This window comes from Aegilops tauschii, chromosome 2 (genome assembly GCF_002575655.3).
Source record: "Aegilops tauschii subsp. strangulata cultivar AL8/78 chromosome 2, Aet v6.0, whole genome shotgun sequence".
Taxonomy (NCBI): Eukaryota; Viridiplantae; Streptophyta; class Magnoliopsida; order Poales; family Poaceae; genus Aegilops; species Aegilops tauschii.
In genome coordinates this window covers 352,600,955-352,615,541 of record NC_053036.3, presented here as the reverse complement: position 1 = coordinate 352,615,541, position 14,587 = coordinate 352,600,955, and positions in this window count along the sequence as shown.

Sequence of the window (14,587 nt, the reverse complement as noted above, 5' to 3'; positions counted from 1 at the left end):
AAAACATACGTCAAGTAGATCACGTGAATATCCCATTGTCACCACAGATAAGCACATGCAAGACATACATCAAGTGTTCTCAAATCCTTAAAGACTCAATCCGATAAGATAAGTTCAAAGGGAAAACTCAATCCATTACAAGAGAGTAGAGGGGGAGAAACATCATAAGATCCAACTATAATAGCAAAGCTCGCGATACATCAAGATCGTGCCAAATCAAGAACACGAGAGAGAGAGATCAAACACATAGCTACTGGTACATACCCTCAGCCCCGAGGGTGAACTGCTCCCTCCTCGTCATGGAGATCGCCGGGATGATGAAGATGGCCACCGGAGAGGGATTCCCCCCTACGACAGGGTGCCGGAACAGGGTCCCGATTGGTTTTTGGTGGCTACAGAGGCTTGCGGCGGCGGAACTCCCGATCTAGGTTATTTTCTGGAGGTTTCAGTATTTATAGGAATTTTTTGGCGTTGGTCTCATGTCAGGGGGGTCTCCGGGTTGTCCACGAGGCAGGGGCCCATGCCCAGGGGGGTGGGCGCGCCCCCACCCTCGTGGGCAGCCTGGGACTCTTCTGGCCCAACTCTTTTATTCAAACAGCAAGCAAAACACAATAAAATAAAATGACGCTCCAAGCAAAACACATATCATGTGGTGAATAAAAATATAGCTCCAAGTAAAGTTACCGATGAACGAAGACGAAAGAGGGGATGCCTTCCGGGGCATCCCCAAGCTTAGGCTCTTGGTTGTCCTTGAATATTAGCTTGGGGTGCCTTGGGCATCCCCAAGATTAGGCTCTTGCCACTCCTTATCCCATAGTCCATTGAATCTTTACCCAAAACTTGAAATCTTCACAACACAAAACTTAACAGAAAACTCGTAAGCTCCGTTAGTATAAGAAAATAAATTACCACTTAGGTACTGTTGTGAACTCATTCTAAATTCATATTGGTGTAATATCTAATGTATTCCAACTTCTCTATGGTTCATACCCTCCGATACTACACATAGATTCATCAAAATAAGGAAACAACACATAGAAAACAGAATCTATCAAAAACAGAACAGTCTGTTGTAATCTGTATCAAACGTATACTTCTGGAACTCCAATTCTGAAATAAATTGGTGGACGTGACGCATTTATCTATTAATCATCTGCAAAAATAATCAACCTAAAAGCACTCTCCAGTAAAAAATGGCAGCACATCTCGTGAGCGCTAAAGTTTCTGTTTTTTACAGCATGATCATAAAGACTTCACCCAAGTCTTCCCAAAGGTTCTACTTGGCACAAACACTAATTAAAAAATAAAACCACATCTAACCAGAGGCTAGATATATTATTTATTGCTAAACAGGAACAAAAAGCAAGGAACAAAAATAAAATTGGGTTGCCTCCCAACAAGCGCTAACGTTTAACGCCCCTAGCTAGGCATGATGATTTCAATGATGCTCACATAAAAGATAAGAACTGAAACATAAAGAGAGCATCATGAAGAATATGACTAGCACATTTAAGTCTAACCCACTTCCTATGCATAGAGATTTTGTGAGCAAACAACTTACGGGAACAATAATCAACTAGCATAGGAAGGCAAACCAAGCATAACTTTAAAACTTTAAGCACATAGAGAGGAAACTTGATATTATTGCAACATGTAGAAGCATATGACCCTCTCTCATAATAAGTTTCAGTAGCATCATGAATGAATTCAACCATATAACCAGCACATAAAGCATTCTTTTCATGATCAACTTGCATAGAAATTTTACTACTCTCCACATAAGCAAATTTATTCTCATCAACAATAGTGGGAGCAAACTCAACAAAATAACTATCATGTGAAGCATAATCCAATTGAAAATTAAAATCATGATGACAAGTTTCATGGTTATCTTTATTCTTTATAGCACACGTGTCCTCACAATAATCATCATAAATAGGAGGCATGCTTTCATCATAATAAATTTTCTCATCAAAACTTGGGGGACTAAACATATCATCTTCATCAAACATAGCATCCCCAAGCTTGTGGCTTTGCATATCATTAGCATCATGGGTATTCAAATAATTCATACTAACAACATTGCAATCATGCTCATTATTCACATATTTTATGCCAAGATTCTATGTAATTCTTCTTCTAGCACTTGAGCACAATTTTCCTTCCCATCATTTTCACGAAAGATATTAAAAAGATGAAGCATATGAGGCACCCTCAATTCCATTTTTTTGTAGTTTTCTTTTATAAACTAAACTAGTGATAAAACAAGAAACTAAAAGATTCGATTGCAAGATCTAAAGATATACCTTCAAGCACTCACCTCCTCGGCAACGACGCCAGAAATTTCTTGATGTCTACTACGCAACCTTCTTCTTGTAGACGTTGTTGGGCCTCCAAGTGCAGAGGTTTGTAGGACAGTAGCAAATTTCCCTCAAGTGGATGACCTAAGGTTTATCAATCCGTGGGAGGCATAGGATGAAGATGGTCTCTCTCAAAAAACCCTGCAACCAAATAACAAAGAGTCTCTTGTGTCCCCAACACACCAATTACAATGGTAAATTGTATAGGTGCACTAGTTCGGCGAAGAGATGGTGAGACAAGTGCAATATGGATGGTAGATATAGGTTTTTGTAATCTGAAAATATAAAAACAGCAAGGTAACAATTGATAAAAGTGAGCACAAATGGTATTGCAATGCGTTGAAACAAGGCCTAAGGTTCGTACTGTCACTAGTGCAAGTTCTCTCAACAATAATAACATAATTCGATCATATCCCTCAACATGCAACGAAGAGTCACTCCAAAGTCACTAACAGCGGAGAACAAACAAAGAGATTATTGTAGGGTACGAAACCAGCTCAAAGTGATTCTTTCGAATCGATCTATTCAAGAGTCCGTAGTAAAATAACACGAAGCTATTCTTTCCGTTCAATCTATCATAGAGTTCGTACTAGAATGACACCTTAAGACACATATCAATCAAAACCCTAATGTCACCTAGATACTCCAATGTCACCTCAAGTATCCGTGGGTATGATTATATGATATGCATCAAACAATCTCAGATTCATCTATTCGACCAACACATAGAACTTCAAAGAGTGCCCCAAAGTTTCTACCGGAGAGTCAAGACAAAAACGTGTGCCAACCCCTATGCATAAGTTCACAAGGTCACTGAACCCGCAAGTTGATCACCAAAACATACGTCAAGTAGATCACGTGAATATCCCATTGTCACCACAGATAAGCACATGCAAGACATACATCAAGTGTTCTCAAATCCTTAAAGACTCAATCCGATAAGATAAGTTCAAAGGGAAAACTCAATCCATTACAAGAGAGTAGAGGGGGAGAAACATCATAAGATCCAGCTATAATAGCAAAGCTTGCGATACATCAAGATCGTGCCAAATCAAGAACACGAGAGAGAGAGAGATCAAACACATAGCTACTGGTACATACCCTCAGCCCCGAGGGTGAACTACTCCCTCCTCATCATGGAGATTGCCGGGATGATGAATATGTCCACCGGAGAGGGATCCCCCCCTCCGGCAGGGTGCCGAAATAGGGTCCTGATTGGTTTTTGGTGGCTACAGAGGCTTGCGGCGGCGGAACTCCCGATCTAGGTTATTTTCTGGAGGTTTCAGTATTTATAGAAATTTTTTGGCGTTGGTCTCACGTCAGGGGGGTCTCCGGGTTGTCCACGAGGCAGAGGCCCATGCCCAGGGGGGGTGGGCGCGCCCGGGACTCTTCTGGCCCAACTCTTTTACTCCGGGGGCTTCTTTTGGTCCAGAAAAAATCATCAAAAATTGGCACGTCAATTGGACTCCGTTTGGTTTTCCTTTTCTGCAAAACTCAAAAACAAGAAAAAAAACAGAAACTGGCACTGTCTCTAGGTTAATAGGTTAGTCCCAAAAATCATATAAAATAGCATATAAATGCATATAAAACATCCTAGATGGATAGTATAATAGCATGGGACAATCAAAAATTATAGATACATTGGAGACGTATCACATACTAAAGTTCAGGAAAGACTCAATTACTTTCAATGAATAATCTGATCATAAACCCACAATTCATCAGATCCCAACAAACACACCGCAAAAGAAGATTACATCGGATAGGACTCCATGGAGAACATGGAGAACAAGGTATTGAAGATCAAAGAGAGAGAATAAGTCATCTAGCTACTGGCTAAGGTAGTGTAGGTCCATGGTCAACTACTCACACATCATCGGAAGGGCAGAAAATGTTGATGTGGAAGCCCTCCATGATCGATTCCCCCTCTGGCAGAGTACCAGAAAAGACCTCCAGATGGATCGCAGAAGAACAGAAGCTTGCGGCGACGGAAAAATTGTTTTGGGTGTATCTTTGGGATTTTCTCAATATTTGAGAATTTATAGAAGTGGAATTAGGTTAGGCAGAGCCACGTGGGGTCGACAAGGCATCAAGGCATGCCTACCCCCCATGGTGTGCCATGTTGCCTTGTCGTCTCTTCGTTTTGCATCTGGTCTCCTACCGAAGCTTCCAAGGTCTCTTATGTACAGAAGAAATTGTCAAAAAGTTTTGTAGCGTTTGGACTCCGTTTAGTACAATTTTTTGGAAAACCAAAAACAAGTATACAACAACAACTAGCACTAGACACTGCGTTAATAGGTGAGTTCCCAAAAATGATATAAAATTGAATGAAAAGTATCTAAGATTGGTAAAGTAATAGCATGAAACAATCAAAATTATAGATTCGTTGGAGACGTATCAGCATCCCCAAGATTAATTCCTGGTCGTACTCGAGTAGGTAAATGATAAAGACAAAAAATTTGATGTTGAATGCTACCCAAGATGTTTATCATGTAATATCTTTACGGTATAAATATTAAGAAACAATGAAGTAATTGATATCAACATAATAATATGCATGAATACAAGAACATAATCATTACTTTTTCAAAATATATGATGCTTAACGAATGTTATTCCTACTCATTGAATTATGTAAGCATGGCATGACCCCGTCTTCACCACATAAGTATAATCATGAGCACCCCGGTGTCAAACCAAGCAACTGTATCATACTTTTTAACGTGCTTCAGCATTTTCAACTCCACTCAATACATGAGCGGGAGCCATGGATATTAGCACTAGGGTGGAATAGAGTGCGGTAGTCGAGTTATATAAGAGAAGTCAAAAAGGAAGAAAGGCTCGCATCAACTCGGCAGATGAACGGGCAATGGAGAGGCCCATCAATTGATGTCAACGCGAGGAGTAGGGATTGTCATGCAATAGATGCACTAGAGCTATAAGTGGATGAAAGCTCAATTGAAATTAAGTGGGTGTGCATTCAACTTGCACTGCAAAAAAATACACTTCCGTGATGATACGTGTTTGTCACAGTAGGTCACGTTTTCTGTCATGCATGTACATCCATGACAAATTTATGACAGAATCAAGATAGTCATACCTGTGCTGTCGTAGAAGTGTTCTATGACATTACCAAAATTATCATCACGGAAGTGTCCACTTCCATGACGACAAATCGCGCGTCATAGAAGTGCTTTCGTCAAGGGTGACCGACACGTGGCATCCACCGTAACGGGACGCCGTTAAGCTATCGGGTCCGGTTTTGGATCCAATAACCCGTTAATAGCCCGGACCAATGGTGATTTTCCACGTGTAAAGTTCTCATTGGCCGGAGGAAACATGTGTCGGCTCAACGTTCGGACAGATGTCATCCACTCATTGGACAGGAGGCGCCTATGATACGTCGACACGTGGCACGGCCCAATAGAGGCCCATTCCGGTGTAAAGGCCGGCCCGTTTGACTTGGTCAAAATATAGCGGGCTGGCCCATGAAAAGCCTGTTAACGGTCCCTTCGCAAACAGCCCATTTTACGGCCTGGTAACTCACGACCCGTCCGGCCTGCACGAAATCGGCCCAACAATGTTATGTGGCCGTCAAATATAACACCAGCCCGTTTCACTTTCGGCCCATGTATGGCCCACGACGTCTTTAGGCCCATATGAGGCCTTCGTATCTTTAGGCCGTTTAGAGGCCCACGGTGACTCTAGCCCGTAATGAACAGTAAATTTCTTTGTACCCGTTAACGGCCCATGATTCACATGGGCCGTTTCCAGCCCGTGTTAGCTTTCGGCCTACTGACGGCCCATACATTCTTGGGCTCCTTTCCGGCCCTAGATTACTTCCGGCCCATTACTGGCCTGTTCCCCTAATGGGCCAAATTCGGCCCGTGGCAAGAGTCGGCCCGTTTCTAGCCTATTAACCCGTTGCGCTGTTTCCAGCCCGTCCTATATTCTGGCCCATTAACGACCCGTTATGCCTGTGACAGAATTAAGCCTTTGTTGTCCTCCGGCCTGTTAACGACCCATTACCATGCTGGGCCGATACCAATTACGCCCGTTTATGGCCCATGTAGACCCATTTATCCGACGGCCCGAGGCCCACTGATACGTCTCCAACGTATCTATAATTTTTTATTGCTTCATGCTATATTATATTCTGTTTTGGATGATTAATGGGCTTTGTTATACACTTTTATATTATTTTTGGGACTAACCTACTAACCGGAGGCCCAGCCCAGAATTGTTGTTTTTTTGCCTATTTCAGTGTTTCGCAGAAAAAGAATATCAAACGGAGTCCAAACGGAATGAAACCTTCGGGAACGTGATTTTCGGAACAAACGTGATCCAGAAGACTTGGACCCTACGTCAAGAAAGCAATCAGGAGGGCACGAGGTAGGGGGGCGCCTACCCCCTGGGCGCGCCCTCCACCCTCGTGGGACCCACGTTGCTCCATCGACGTACTTCTTCCTCCTATATATACCTACGTACCCCCAAACCAACAGAAGCATCCACGAAAACCTAATTCCACCGCCGCAACCTTCTGTACCCGTGAGATCCCATCTTGGGGCCTTTTCCGGCGTCCTGCCGGAGGGGGCATTGATCACGGAGGGCTTCTACATCAACACCATAGCCTCTCCGATGATGTGTGAGTAGTTTACCTCAGACCTTCGGGTCCATAGTTATTAGCTAGATGGCTTCTTCTCTCTTTTTGGATCTTAATACAATGTTCTCCCCCTCTGTCATGGAGATCTATTCGATGTAATCTTCATTTGCGGTGTGTTTGTTGAGACCGATGAAATGTGGGTTTATGATCAAGTTTATCTATGAACAATATTTGAATCTTCTCTGAATTCTTTTATGTATGATTGGTTATCTTTGCAAGTCTCTTCGAATTATCAGTTTGGTTTGGCCTACTAGATTGATCTTTCTTGCAATGGGAGAAGTGCTTAGCTTTGGGTTCAATCTTGCGGTGTCCTTTCCCAGTGACAGTAGGGGCAGCAAGGCAAGTATTGTATTGTTGCCATCGAGGATAACAAGATGGGGTTTATTTCATATTGCATGAGTTTATCCCTCTACATCATGTCATCTTACTTAAAGCGTTACTCTGTTCTTATGAACTTAATATTCTAGATGCATGCTGATGAGGACATGTACCTAGGGTAGGGTCACAGGCCTGACCTAAATACCCTCCCCAAGGACATCACTCTAAAGTCAGAAGCGTTCGACGGGTACCATCATCCACTCGACCAGAAACATTTCACTCGGAGGAATCAAGGTCACTCGACCGTAACAAGAAGCACTCGACGGACAGAAGACCTAAAGTCACTCTACACAGCAACGGTCGGGCATTAACTCCTAGACTTAATAGCCATTTATAACACTTTATTACTAGCGTTACCAGTAACGCCCTGTCTGAATGTACCTTAAACCCTGTGTAATTGAGGCCCGGAGGGGTCTGGCAAACTCTATATAAGCCACCCCCTCCTCAGTGACAAGGGTTCGCACCCCCTGTAACACACACGCATATAGTCTAGTCGACCGCCTCCGGGCACCGAGATGTAGGGCTGTTACTTCCTCTGAGAAGGGCCTGAACTCGTAGAACTTGTGCGTACAACTTCTCCATAGCTAAGATCTTGCCTCTACATTCCTACCCCCCATTCTACTGTCGGACTTAGAACCACGACAGTTGGCGCCCACCTTGGGGCAGGTGTCTTAGCGACTTATTGGAGAAGTTGCGATTTTTCCGATCCCCATCAGCATGGTTTCAGGCGGAGGATTGGCCGACGGCCGCGAGATCCGTCTCGGCGCGCTCGTGTTCATCGCCGACGACTCCGCTTGGCTCCAAGAGGCTCCACTCGACGTCGAGGCGCTCCCCGTCCGCGGGGCAACACACTTTCACGCGTGCGTCCGCGGCGTCCTCCTACGGCAGCCGTCGACCCAGTATCGGTCGGCTCCTGTGGCGTCTTCACTCCCTGCTGCCCGCCGGCGCAAGTGTTCCGGTCGTTCGAGGCTCTAGCGGTTGGTGAGGCATGCGGTGGATCGCCAGTCGGCCACCCCCAGGTCGCGGCAATCGAGCCCGTTGAAACTCTCTACGGCCTGTTCGACTGGCTCCGTTGAGACTGCATCCGAGTGCGACAGCAGTGACCCCGCGGCAGAAGTCCTGATGGTCAACATACCGCACAGTCCTCCTGGCTTCCCCCACGACGACGGTGGTGATGGCGGAGGCGATCCGTCGCGTGTCCATGAGGAGTATCACCCTGAGCCTCTCTCCTCATAGCAGAGGGAAGAGCTTCGCCGCCGTAACATGGATGCACTTCACACTCCTATCGTTGGAGAAACCCCCGAGGCTCGGGCCTTGGAAGAGGCGCGCCTGGCCAACTTGGCTGAGCGCACTCAACTGGAGAACCTCCAGCACGCACTCGACGAGCGTGCTCGGTAGCGAGTTCCTGAGTCCAGTCGACGACAACTTTTTCCGCCTCCAACCCAGGTATATCGAACTCCGATCCAGAATCTCACAGCTGCTGCCCGAATAGCAGAGTCGATTTAGCCTTCCCAGTCGGAGGCTGGTAGAGGTTTGATGCAGATCCGGGCTTTGCTCCGGGCGGCGGGGGAGTAGAACACAGCAGTGTCACAGTCTCGGAATAGGATTCATAGTAGATCTTTCATGGCAGACACAGTTCAGTCGGCTCACAGCCCAAGATCACCTCCAAGGCGTGAGGGACGTGGAGATCGACAAGATCAGTACAGAAACCGTGAGCAGTATGATCGTCGTCGAGTACCCACGCCTCCCCTAAGGACTGGGTCATACGCACCTCAGCAACATGATGACAGACGCCCTCACAGTGGAGGGCGAAGGATTCCAGTCGACCCCCGGGAGCCGGGCTTTGACGCGAGATCCATTCTCGTTCAAGGTCTGGTTGACAGGAACAGGGCACACAGAGATGGCCACGATAGGGATTACCCGACCGGCAACAGAGTGCATGCTTCAGGTCCCGAGTGTTTCAGCAGAGCCATCAGAGCAGCAGTGATTCCTCCAAACTTCAGGTTGGCGACTGGAGTCAGCAAATTCACTGGTGAGTCCAAGCCTGACACTTGGCTTGAGGACTACCGAGTAGCTGTGCAAATTGGTGGTGGCAATGATGAAGTGGCCATGAAGCACCTTCCTCTGATGTTGGAGGGCTCGGCCAGAGCGTGGTTGAATCAGTTAGCACCTGGCAGTATTTATAGCTGGGAAGAGCTTGCCCGAGTGTTTGTCAGAACATTTGATGGTACATGCAAACGGCCAGCAGGGCTAACAGAGCTACAATCTTGTGTGCAGAAGCCGAATGAAACTTTGAGGGATTATATCTAGAGATGGATCACGTTGCACCACACGGTGGAGAATGTATCTGATCACCAGGCAGTTTGTGCCTTCAAGGAAGGTGTTAAGTATCGAGAATTGAATCTGAAGTTCGGTCGGACCGGAGATATGTCTCTGAGTCGAATGATGGAAATTGCCACCAAGTATGCTAATGGTGAAGAGGAGGATCGGCTCCGGAGTGGCAAGCACAAAATAGTCGCCCACGAAACCGGGGGAGGGAACTCCAGTCGGAAGCAGAAGCGCAAAGCCGAGCCAGCTGCTCCCGGAGAAGCCTTAGCCGCGACTCAAGGAAAGTTCAAGGGGAAGCCCAAAGGGCCATGGAACCCCAAGAAATTAAAAGATCAAGATGGAAATGATGTGTTGGATTTACCATGCCACATTCACACCAAAAAAGATGAGGAGGGTAATCTTATTTACCCGAAACATACCACTCGACAGTGTCGGCTCCTAATCCAGCAGTCCCGAGAGAAACAGCCCAAAGAGAAGGAGAAAGAGTCGGACAAAGTTGAGGATAAGGAAGAGGACGATGATGGTTACCCCCACGTCAATTCCACTCTGATGATTTTTGCTGATGTTGAGAGCAAATGTCGACTGAAAGTCATCAACAGAGAAGTGAACATGGTCTCTCCGGCGACACCCAGTTATTAGAAGTGGTCTCAGACTGCCATTACATTCGACCAGTCTGATCACCCAATGCACATAGCCACCCCTGGGAGGCAAGCGTTGGTGGTCGACCCGGTCGTCGAAGGCACTCGATTGACTAAGGTTCTAATGGATGGTGGTAGTGGCCTAAATATACTGTATGCGGAGACCTTGAAGGGAATGGGCATTCTGATGTCCAGACTCAGTGAAAGCAATATGAGTTTCCATGGAGTTATTCCGGGCAAGAAGGCTGAGTCACTTGGCCAGATTGCCCTCGATGTGGTTTTCGGTGATTCCAAGAATTACCGCAAAGAAAAGTTGACGTTTGAAGTCATGGATTTCCAGAGTGCTTATCATGCTATTCTGGGCAGGCCGGCGTATGCATGTTTATGGCTCGACCATGTTACATGTACCTCAAATTGAAGATGCCTGGTCCTAAAGGAGTTATCACTGGCAATCGGAAGAAGGCAGAAGAGTGCTTCCAGAAGGGCTCAAAGATCGCCGATACACAAATGGCAGTGGTAGAATTGCAGGAATATCAAAAAAATGCAGACCCGAGTGATTTGTTGCGAGCCAAGAAGCCTGCCACGGATTCAACATTTCAGTCGTCTGGTGAAACGAAGCCGATTCATATTCACCCGACCGATCCCAATGCTGCGCCGACTCACATTTCGACAACACTCGACTCCAAATAGGAAGAAGCGCTCATCCAGTTCCTCCGTGAGAACTGGGACATCTTTGCATGGAAACCTTCTGACATGCTGGGTGTTCCCAGGGGGCTGGCTGAGCACCGTTTGCGAGTTGACCCAAAAGTGAAACCGGTCAAAGAACATCTTCGACGGTCCGCCGTACAGAAGAGAAAAGCAATCGGTGAAGAAGTGGCTCGGCTCCTTACAGCTGAGTTTATCCGAGAGTTTTACCACTCTGAGTGGCTAGCCAATGTTGTCATGGTCCCCAAGAAGGACGATTCACTTCGCATGTGCATTGACTTCAAGCATATCAATCGGGCCTGCCCGAAAGATCACTTCCCTCTCCCCCGCATCGACCAAATAGTTGACTTGACTGCGGGGTGTGAGCGATTGTCCTTTTTGGACGCTTATTCCGGGTATCATCAGATCTGACTGTATGGACCCGATGAGATAAGAACAGCTTTCATCACCCCATTTGGGTGCTTCTGTTATGTCACCATGCCATTCGGCTTGAAGAACGCTGGAGCCACATTCACGAGGATGATTCAGAAGTGTTTACTCACTCAAATCAGTCGGAATGTGGAAGCATACATGGATGACATTGTGGTCAAGTCACGAAAAGGTTCCGACCTGTTGGCTGACCTTGCTGAAACTTTTGCCAACCTCAGAAGGTATGATATCAAGCTTAATCCATCAAAGTGCACATTCGGAGTTCCGGGCAGAAAATTACTCGGCTTCCTCGTTTCCGAACGGGGGATCGACGCTAACCCAGAGAAAGTTGGTGCCATTCTCCGAATGAAACACCCTGTGCGTGTGCATGATGTCCAGAAGCTTACAGGTTGTTTGGCCGCCTTAAGTCGATTCATTTCTCGCCTCGGTGAAAAGGCATTGCCTCTTTACCGACTGATGAAGAAGTCTGATAAGTTCGAGTGGACTCCTGAAGCTGATGCAGCATTTGCAGAGCTCAAAGCCCTGCTTTCCACCTAGCCGGTGCTTGCTGCCCCAATCAGCAAAGAGCCTTTACTGCTTTACATTGCAGCCACTGGACAAGTCGTCAGTACAGTACTTACGGTCGAGCGGGAAGAAGAAGGAAAAGCCTATAAGGTTCAACGCCCAGTGTATTATGTTTCTGAAGTTCTGACTCCGTCAAAGCAAAGATATCCACATTATCAGAAGCTTGTTTATGGGATTTATATGACCACGAAGAAGGTTGCACACTATTTCTCTGACCACTCTATTACAGTCATTAGTGACGCTCCATTATCAGAGATTCTGAACAACAGAGATGCAACTGGTCGAGTGGCAAAGTGAGCGATTGAACTCCTTCCCTTGGATATCAAGTTTGAGGCAAAGAAAGCTATCAAGTCCCAAGCAATAGCAGATTTCCTCGCCGAGTGGATCGAACATCAACTGCCGACTCAAGTCCACTCGGAGCACTGGACCATGTTCTTTGATGGATCCAAGATGCTGAATGGTTCCGGTGCTGGGGTGGTACTGGTATCCCCCCGAGGAGACAAGCTCAGATATGTTCTCCAGATTCACTTTGATTCCTCCAATAACGAAGCGGAATATGAAGCACTCTTATATGGGTTACGTATGGCCATCTCACTCGGCGTCCGTCGCCTCATGGTCTACGGCGACTCAGATTTGGTAGTCAATCAAGTGATGACTGGTTACTGCAATGCCTCTTTACTCAGAGTGGGACATCAGAAGCCTAGCCATGACTGGTTACTGCAATGCGGTGAGGAAGTTGGAAAAGAAGTTTGAAGGGTTAGAGCTCCATCATATACCCCGACTGAAAAATCAAGCAGCCGATGATTTGGCAAAGATAGGTTCCAAGAGAGAAGCCATTCCCAGCAATGTTTTTTTGGAACACATTCATGCACCTTCAGTTCAAGAAGATCCTTTCACCGAAGAGCCCCCGCAGCCTAAGAGTGCCACAGATCCGACTGAAGTCGAAGTCCCAGCTGTGGTCGACCTGATCATGGAAGTTTTGGTCATCACTCCCGACTGGACAGTGCCATACATTGCGTATATCCTTAGGAAGGAACTCCCAGAGGATGAAGAAGAGGCTCGACAGATCGTCCGTCGATCCAAAGCCTTTACTGTGATAAGAGGACAACTGTTCAGGGAAAGCGTAACCGGAGTCAGCCAGAAATGCATAACACCAGAAGAAGGTCGAGTGATCCTCAACGACATCCACTCGGGGACCTGTGGCCACCATGTGTCCTCTCGGACCATTGTGGCCAAAGCATACCGAGCTAGATTTTATTGGCCACGAGAAAATGAAATGGCGAAAGATATAGTCGACAAATGTGAAGCCTGCCAGTTTTACTCCAATATGTCCCACAAGCCTGCGTCAGCCCTGAAGACCATTCCACTCGTCTGGCCCTTTGCTGTTTGGGGATTGGATATGGTTGGACCCCTGAGGACTGGTAGGAGCGGCTTCACTCATGTGCTTGTAGCAGTCGACAAGTTTACCAAATGGATTGAAGCCAAGCCTATCAAGAATCTTGAAGCCAGTACTGTCGTCAGCTTCATCAGAGAATTGACATTCAGATATGGAGTTCCGCACAACATCATCACTGACAACAGGTCGAACTTCGGTTCTGATGAGTTCAGAGCCTTCTGTGCTTCCCAAGGCACACGAGTCGACTATGCTTCAGTCGCCCACCCCCAGTCGAATGGACAAGCAGAAAGAGAAAATGGCTTGATTCTCAAAGGACTGAAACCCCGACTGATGCGTGATCTCAAGCACACAGCAGGCGCCTGGGTCGATGAACTGCCATCAGTTCTTTGGGGATTGAGGACAACTCCCAATCGGTCGACTGGCCGAACTCCATTCTTCTTGGTCTATGGAGCTGAAGCTGTTCTACCGAGTGACTTGCGTCACAATGCACCCCGAGTCGAGCTCTTCTCTGAAAATGAAGCAGAACAGGCCCGTCAGGATGCAGTCGATCTCCTAGAGGAGGAAAGAGAGACGGCCTTAATCCGGTCGACCATTTATCAACAAGACTTGCGTCGATTCCACACCAGAAACGTGAGGGGCCGAGCCTTTCAAGAGGGAGACTTGGTTCTTCGAGTGGATCAGCAGAAACCACACAAGCTCGCCCCTGCTTGGGAAGGTCCCTTCATTGTCACCAGAGTTCTCCACAATGGAGCATACCATCTTTACAATGTCGAGCATCAGAAAGACGAGCCATGGGCTTGGAACGCGGAGCTGCTCTGCCCCTTTTATACTTAAGTACTCATTCGGATGAGATGTAATAAGAAATACCTTTGTAGTTTGTTTATCAAAGACAAGAGCTTTTACAGTCTTCTTAAATGATTGTTGTTGCTTTTGTTTGCGTCTGAAATCCCCCAGTGGGTGACTTTGCCGCGAATCCGTTTCGCCTAAGTTTGAAAAATCCTACCGAGTGGTGAGCAAGCCTCTCACTCGGGGGCTTAGTCGCGAATCCGTTTCGCCTAAGTTTGAAAAATCCTACCGAGTGGTGAGCAAGCCTCTCACTCGGGGGCTTAGCTGCAGTCCAGTACTC